Raw genomic sequence first — 8,746 nt, 5'->3', positions numbered from 1 at the left:
GGGGGGGGGAGTGGGGACGAGGGGGGAGGCATAGGTCGAGACTGCAAGTGAGGCTCTTTAAACACTGAACCCCGTTTCTGTAGAATGGGTCGTGGGTCTAACCAAGGTCGGTTGGTGAGGGTCTCATTGGTGATGGCCAAGATCTCTTACCATGAACCACGCCCAACCCGGACGGGTCGTGGTTCCATACAAGGTCCGTAGGTCAAGGGTTCGTGATTTAAGCAGTGGTTTTTCGCAGTTAAGTTTAGGAACATTATGGGGTTTTTTGGTTTTAATTTATAAGTAACTGAGGTTGTTTAAGACTAAACTAGATCACTTATCACTAAATTAAGTCAAATACCTCATTATTTCTAAATTCCAAAACTAGTCCCAAAAATTCATCCCACCAAATAAAGTTCTCTCTCTATAACTTTAAGGAAGAAGAATAATGAAGTTGGAGCTAGGATTCAAGGATCAACGTTTTCTTCTCAAATTCACTGGATTTCATTTCTAAGGTATGATAGATTTTTATTCATTGATATCCTTCATCCATGGAGCTCCTTTAAAACCCAATTCTGAAGATAGAAATCACAAACTCTTGGGTTTATTCCAAAATCATGGGTTCCTTTCAGAAATGATTCTAATGCTTGAATTACCTTGTACTATAATATAATTGATGATTTATTATGGTTTGTATGTTTAAATCCCCAAGAACGCATGAAATCCCCATATTTCTTAATTATGATATTGTGATGTGTGTTTTTTAGATGAAGAACAATATTATGAGATTGCTTGTAGTGATTGAACTACTTAAATTATCTTAGGATCCATGTCTAATGTAGTAAATTGTAGATTTGTTGATTGAATATGAGCTTTGATCCATGAACGGGAAAATCATGATATTATGTATGATATATGAATTTTAGTATATGCCTTAGGAACACTTTGAGAGTAAAGTGAATATGTTTATGATCTAGTTGTTGTGTTGTTGAAAGGTCACTTTCATATACACACGTATGCATAAACGGTGAAAGGTTTTTCTAGTCTTAGAAAGGTCATTTTCATATGATATGAAAGGTTTTCCCACAATATGATGATTCTAAGGTTGAAAGACTTTCTCACCTATTCAATCTATATGTAGACATGGACAGTGAAAGTTTATTCTCTCACATGATCCAATAAGCAATATTATGAATTAGTTGGATTGCGTGTCAAGATATTCTTCCATGAATATGAACTTAAGTCAAGGCTTTATATTAACTCTATGGAAATTAATGCTTAGCACCGACTATTGAATAGGAGAAGAATGCTTTTCTACAAGTTGAGTCCAGCTTCCCAATGAAAGCTATTACACTAGTTGAGTTTGGCTTTCCAAATGAGTTCAAACTACGCTAGTTGAGTTTGGGTTCCCAAAGTATGTCTAATGAGATGGAAACCTTCTACCTTATTTGAGTCCGGGTTTCTAATAGCCATCTCCTTATCCTATAACTATATGGGTCATAAGTATTTAGCCAGTGGATCCACCTAAATGAAAATAACGGTTCTACTTTAGGAAAGTAGGACAACCCCTTTTCGGCGTGAGATAGACATTATATTCCATGTTAAGCATACATGGTCTATGTTGGTTAAGGATTATTCCCACTATGATGAAAATATGAAAAAGCTTATGAAATATATCTATGGTTACTCAAGAAGCTTAACTTAGTATAGGTGAGGTTTATGGGGTCTTATTCATGTATTGCAAAAGTATGCATTGTGGTTTTTTATGATATGTTCCTCTTATGTTATGACAATCTATATGTTGACTAAGCTTGTGACTTTATGCTTTTCCACTATCTTTAAAATGATATTTTAACTTAGTAAATTGCATGCATTCCATGAAATGACCCTTTAGCATGTTTGAATGTTTTTTTATTCATGAATATCATATTTTAGTGCATTTTATTACTAACACCTACTTTTCCTACATTTTTTGCAAGTGTAGGGTTCGTTTCTCTAGGTTTTAATTGTTGTGGCTGAATGCTTGAATTTTCTTATTCTCATGGCTTGTTGGTGAGTCCTTATGATTCAAGGACAAATATTATCTCTTTGTAGTTCCTTTCTTGTATTTCCTTTTCAGACTATGTTGTATGGGTTGTTTCCCTTTTATAATTAGAATATTGTAATATTGGCTATGTTGAGACTTAGAGTATAGACTTCCACTTTTATTTAATTGAAACTTTTACACTTTAAATGTGTTTTTACTCTTATTGTTCTATTGCTTATATTAGGATATGCTAAGTGCATTACAAGCATGAGGCCTTTTAGGGTTCTATGTGCATTGATACATCTAGGGGGTACCCTTAGGCAGTGAATCTTGGTAATCAGAGAAGAAGGATTAGAATGATTCTAGGATGATGTCTCAGAAGCTACTTTTAGTATAGTCTTATTGAAGAGTGTGAAGTGCGCCATACTTATGATTGAGAGGCTAGAAGATGTTTCAGAAATTCAATTTCTTCATTACTCTTAAGCCCTGCTTTAGAGTTTAACTTTAAAATCTTTTCATTGCTAATCCTTCTCTTGTGAATTCAAGATATGAATACACGAAGGACTAACACTAAAAGGATGCAAGATAAGAATGAAGGAATTTCTTCTTAAGCTCATCAAGCCCTGATAGATGCTTTGGTTGAGAATATGATCCATGTGGATCATATGTATACTATACAAATGTTGGCTCAAGTTATGACGGCTTAAGACAATAGAGAAGTTGTAGCTCTAGTGAATCCTAACATGAGTTCAGCTGCTGCAAGGGTTTGGATTTTGCTTGAATGAACCCTGTCAATTTTTATGGCTCTAAGGTGGAAGAGGATCCCTAAAGGTTCATTGATGAGACATATAAAGTTCTCGGTATCATGGGGGTATATTTGGAAGAGAACGAGGAGTTAGCCGTTTGAAAACTAAAAAATGTTGCTCAAGTATGGTGTGATCAGTTAAAGGATGAAAGGCCCATAGGAAAAGGAATGTAGAATAGGAATTGTTAAAATATGCATATCTTGATAGATTCGTTCCCCGATATTTGAGGGAAGCTAAGATGGAAGAGTTTATCAACCTTCGCCATGGAAGTATGAGCGAGAATGAGTATGCCCTAAAGTTCACTCTATTATTCAGGTATGCTCAGCCTATTGTGGCGGATTCGAGAGCTAAGATGAGTTGTTTTTTAACGAGTGCCTTTGACTTGGTTGAAAAAAAATGTCAGGAGGCAATGCTCCATCTTGAAATGGACATCTCAAGGATTATGGGATACGCTCAATAAATTTAGGTTTCAAAACTCAAGAAAAAGAATAGAGAAGTGAAAAAAAGTCGAACTGGTAATGGGAACTTCTCAAATTCTAGGTTCGAGGGAGAAGGTGGGCAATAATTTAGGCAAAGGCTTTCCAAAAAAGGCCCCTCTTGTTCTCTAAGGGTCAACAAGGATAGGGTTTCCAACCCTAAACTTCAAAGGGGTGATAGTAGTGGTTTTAATGTGGCTAGGTTCAATTGTGAAAAATGTGGAAGAAAGCATGATGGTAAGTTCCTAGTTGACCCCGATGGGTGTTTTAGTTGTGCAAAAATTGGCCACAAGATGAGAGATTGTCCGATGCGCAAGGTAAATGAATGAGAACATAAACAAGCTCCTCCAAGCGGTTCAAACTCCAATGCCCCAAAGCGAAACCATTTTTATGATCTTCAATCCTTACATGAACGAGAGAGATCCTCGGATACGGTGATTGGTATTTGAAAGTCTTTCTTATTAATGTATGCCTTGTTAGATCCGGGTGCTACTTTTTCATTTGTGACACCTTATGTTGCCATGAAGTTTGATATACTGCCCGAAGGGTTAGTAGAACTTATTTTGGTCTCTACCCGGTTGGTGACTTAGTGATAACTAAGAGATTCTATAGGGGAAGTCCCATTTCCTTATAGCATAGAGTTACTTTGGTGGATTTTTTTAAAGCTATACATCTTAGACTTTGATGTCATTTTCAGTATAGATTGGTTGCATGAATATTATGCCTCTATCGATTGTAGGACTCGGGTGGTTAGATTTCTATTTCTAATGAGCCTATCTTAGAGTAGAATGGGGGGGGGGGATACTATCCCTAGAGGTATATTTGACTCTTATCTAAATCTAGGAAGATGATCTCCCAAGGGTGAGTTTACCATCTTGTTAGGGTCAGGGGCGTTTATTCTGAAACCCCTTCTCTAGAGTTGGCTCTATTATCAAATGATTTCCTGGATGTTTTCCTGTATGATTTTCTCGGTATTCCTCCCAAGTGGGAATAGATTCTGGTATTGAATTTCTTTCAGATATGTAATATATCTTTATTTCTCCTTATTCAATGAGTCTATAGGAGTTTAAGGAGTATCTAAAGGATTTTCTAGAGAAGGGTTTCATGCGATCGAGTATCTCTCTATGGTGTGCTTTGGTGTTGTTTGTTGAAAATAAGGATAGGTCTCTTAGAATGTGCATTGATTATTGTTAATTGAATAAAGTAACCATCAAGAATGCGTATCCTCTTTGGAGAACTGATGACTTATTTGACCAAATTGAAAGGGATAGTTATTTCTATAAGATTGATCTTCATTCGGTTTATCACTAATTGAGGGTGAGAGGATATGATATTCAAAATATGACCTTTAGAATCCGGTATGGTCATTATGAGTTTGGGGTAATGTCATTTGGGTTGACTAATGCTCCATCGTCGTTTATGGACTAGATTAATTGAATGTTTGGGCATTATATAGACATGCTATTGATTGCACTTATAGATGATATATTGATCTATTCAAAGGAGTGAGAACGAACATGTGGACTATTTGACAATTGTGTTGCAAGTTCTTAATGACCAACAACTTTTTGAAAAATTTAGTAAGTGTGAATATTGGTTAAGATCCATAGCACTTCTTGGTCATATTTTTTCAAGTGAAGGTATTGAGGTAGATTCGAAGAAGACCGATATGGTAAATAGTTGGCCTAGACTTGTAACTCCTTCCAATATTAGAAGCCTTTTGGGTTTGGTCGGTTACTATAGAAGGTTTGTTGAGGGATTTTACTCGATTGCTTCTCCTTTAATCGTGTTGACTCAAAAGAAGTCTATGTTTGTTTGGTTGGACTTGTGAGAAATGTTTTCAAGAATTGAAAGACAGACTTACTTCCGCTCTGGTGATGATCGTATTGGAGGGTACATAATGGTTTTATGATGTATTATGATGCTTGTAGAGTTGGGTTGGGATCTCTATTGTTGCAAAATGGTAAGCGTATTGCCTATGCTTCAAAGCATAATAAAGTCCATGAGAAGAATTATTCTACACATGATCTTTAGTTAGCGGGTGTTGTGTTTTCCTTATAGATATAAAGGCATTACTTGTATGAGGTCCATGAGGATGTTTTTACCAATCACAAAAGTCTACAATATGTGTTTAATAAAAAGGACTTGAATCTTGGTTAGTGAAGGTATAATTATTGTAGGATTATGATATGAGTTCCCTTTATCACCCTGACAAAGCTAATGTGGTAGTAGATTCTCTTATTAGGTTGTCGATGGGTAGTGTTGCTCATTTAGAGGATGAAAAGAAATATTTTGTTCGTGATTTTCATAGGTTTGCCCGACTAGGTGTTTAACTACTGGATTCCACCAATGGTAGTGTCATGGTCCATAATGGTTCCGAATAATCCTTTGTAATGGATGTGAAGTCTAAGTGAAGTTTTTATCGTATCTTGATATAGTTAAAATAGGAGGTACTCAAAAAGTCCGTTGAGGCTTTCTTTGAAGGGGGGAGTTGGAGTACTAAGGTATAAAGGTAGGTTATGCGTTCCAAATGTTGACGATGTAAACGAGCAATACTTAGAAGAAGCTGATAGTTCACGATTATTTATTAACCCGGGGGAGACCAAAATGTACCGTGACCTACAATACTATTGTTGGAATGGAATGAAAAATGGAAATCGCAGAATTTGAGGCAAAATGTTCTAACTTTCAACAAGTTAACGTTGAGCATTAAAGGTCGGGAGGTTTGTCACAACATATTGCTATTCCTACTTGAAAGTTGGAAGATGTGAACATGGATTTTAATGTAGGTTTTCCACGTACTAGGCGTCAACATTACTCGATATGGGTAAAAGTGGATTGGATGACTAAATCCGCTCATTTTATTTTCGTCAAGTGTCCTACTCGATAGAAGAATATGCTAAGTTGTATGTAACGGAAATAGTAAGGTTATATGGAGTTCCCTTGTCTATACTTTCGGATCGAGGTCCTTAATTTACTTCATAGTCTTTGAAGTCTTTCCAAAAGGTCTATGTAACATGGTGAACATAGCACTTGGTTTCACCCTCAAAAAGATGGTCAAGCAGAACTCACCATTCAAACTTTAGAGGACATATTGAGGGCATGCGTGAGATTTTAAGGGCAATCGGGATGACCATATGCAATCAGTCAAGTTTGTTTATAATAATAGTTATCATTTGAGTATTTTCATGGCTTCCTTTGAGGCTCTCTATGGTAGGAGATGGAGGTCTACTATAGGATGTTTTGAAGTAGGGGAAGTTGCTCTCCTTGGCTTGTAATTGGTGCATGAGGCCATTAATAAGATTTGGATTATTAGAGAGAGGTTAAGGACCACACAAAGTCAGCAAAAGTCCTATGCCAATTTTAGAAGAAGTGATCTTTAATTCCATATCTATGTTAAGGTTAATTTGAAGATCTCTACCATAAAGGGTGTTATGAGGTTTGAAAAGAAGGGGAAACTTTGTCCTCGATTTGTGGGTGTTTACGAGATTTTAAGGCAAGTGGCCAAAGTTGCAATGAATTAGACTTGCCAAATGTGTTTGCATTAGTGCATCGCTGTTCCATTTATCAATGTTGAAGAAATGTATTGGGGATCCATCAACCATAGTTCCCTTAGAGGGTTTAAAGATTAAGGAAAATCTTGCTTATGAAGAGGTACCGTTTAAGATTCTAGACCGACACTCAAAAATCAAGAGAACGACACAATCAAACACATAAGATGTGGCATTTTTTTTAAAAATTAGTTCAAAACCATTTGCACAATAAAAACAAGGGAAAAGGCATAAATTCGCCCTGAACTTGTACCAAGAATCCAGTTACAAACTTAAACTATCGCAATGACCTATTACACACCTAATCTTGTTAAAAAAGATATTAATACCCCCTCAGAGCGTGACATGACAAAGAAAGTGTCTTCACCTTCCTTAAGGTGCGTGACAAGAAAAATATATGTTAGAATGACAAATTCGAAAACATGACTCTATTTTGTTAGTAATAATATAATTGTGTATTATAATTTTTAATATATTGATTATTTCTATTTTTTTATTTTTAGTCTTTTATGGTGGCCCCAATTTCTTTAATGCATTTACATTTTTCTTAATTTTGAGTTCTTCTTCATCTTAAGGTGTTACAACATTTGTCACAATTTGTTGTTTAATGGAAGTACATCCAACACTCTACCCTTCAAGAATAACTTAAAAAAGAATTACAATAGAGTGGAGAACCTGGTGACTTCCAAAGAAAATTTAATAATTTTTAAGTTAAAATTAATGATTTTCTGCTTGAACTCGCCGGAAAACTAACTGAAGAAGATTATCGAAAAATAATCACCACAAAGATAATGATTTATATGAAAAATCATATAAAATTTATGCATAATTCATGATTATATTTTCTAAATTTATCAAAAGTTCATGGAAGAAAATGGTTTCTCCATCTTTGCCTTCTCTATTCTCGCCGGAGCACTACCTAAAACCACCATTATGTCATTTTTATGTCTCAAATAATTAATAGCATATTTTATTAATCATTAAACAGAAAAAATAACAATGAAATTATCTATTTTTTATATTATTTATCAAGATTTAAAATAATTTACCAATCTGAAAATTATATTTATTCTACCGGCAACAATGGTTCTGCCTATCGCCTATCGCCGCTGCCAACATCTCTTAACTTCGTAATTGACATTCTGACTTCTACTTTCTCTTCTAATATTTATTTTATTCCTTCAGTTTATGAACAATGGATAACATGAAGAAATAGATTTTTAAATGAGAAATGAATGGTGAGATGAGAAAGATACCCAAATCTTTATTCTATTGCAAAAGTTTTAGAAAATATCAAGAGGTAAGGGTTCTTTAAAATTTAAATAAATATATTTTATGTTGAAAACGTGTGTATAACACTTTTTTTTACATAGAACTAATATTGTCTTCGGAAGGAGATATTAATATCACTTTGAACAAGATAGGTGTGTAATAGGCAGCCACAATAGTTTGAGCGTGTGACTAACTTTTCGACACAAGTTCAGGTGATAATTTATGGACCAACAACCAAGATATATGTATATTTCATTTAAGAGTTGTGTTTACCTAGGGTCATTTTGTATTGATTCTTTATGTATTTTTGTTAAGTTTCTAGAAAATAAGTTCAGACGTGGACAATTGGAGACACACTTAAGAAAAGTGCAGAAAAGGGAATCTCTTGAGGCAACCTACAAACCGTAGGTCAAGTTACGCCCCATAGATGATAGTCATAGATGGGAAGGGAAGGCATTGCTGAAGAAGATCAGGAAATTCATGAAAAAATGTGGAACCACGGTTGCAACTTATGGTCTATAGATTGATCTATGGACCATACTGTTGCTCCATCAAATCGTTCAGAGAATTGGTTCCTGTACGTGATGCTGAAAAGTCTAAGTGTAGAGCTACGTAGAGGAGTTACGGACCGTAGAT

The sequence above is a fragment of the Solanum pennellii genome, chromosome 5 (assembly GCF_001406875.1).
Source record: "Solanum pennellii chromosome 5, SPENNV200".
Lineage (NCBI taxonomy): Eukaryota > Viridiplantae > Streptophyta > Magnoliopsida > Solanales > Solanaceae > Solanum > Solanum pennellii.
The sequence above is the reverse complement of the archived record's forward strand: the minus strand, read 5'-3'. Positions refer to the sequence as shown.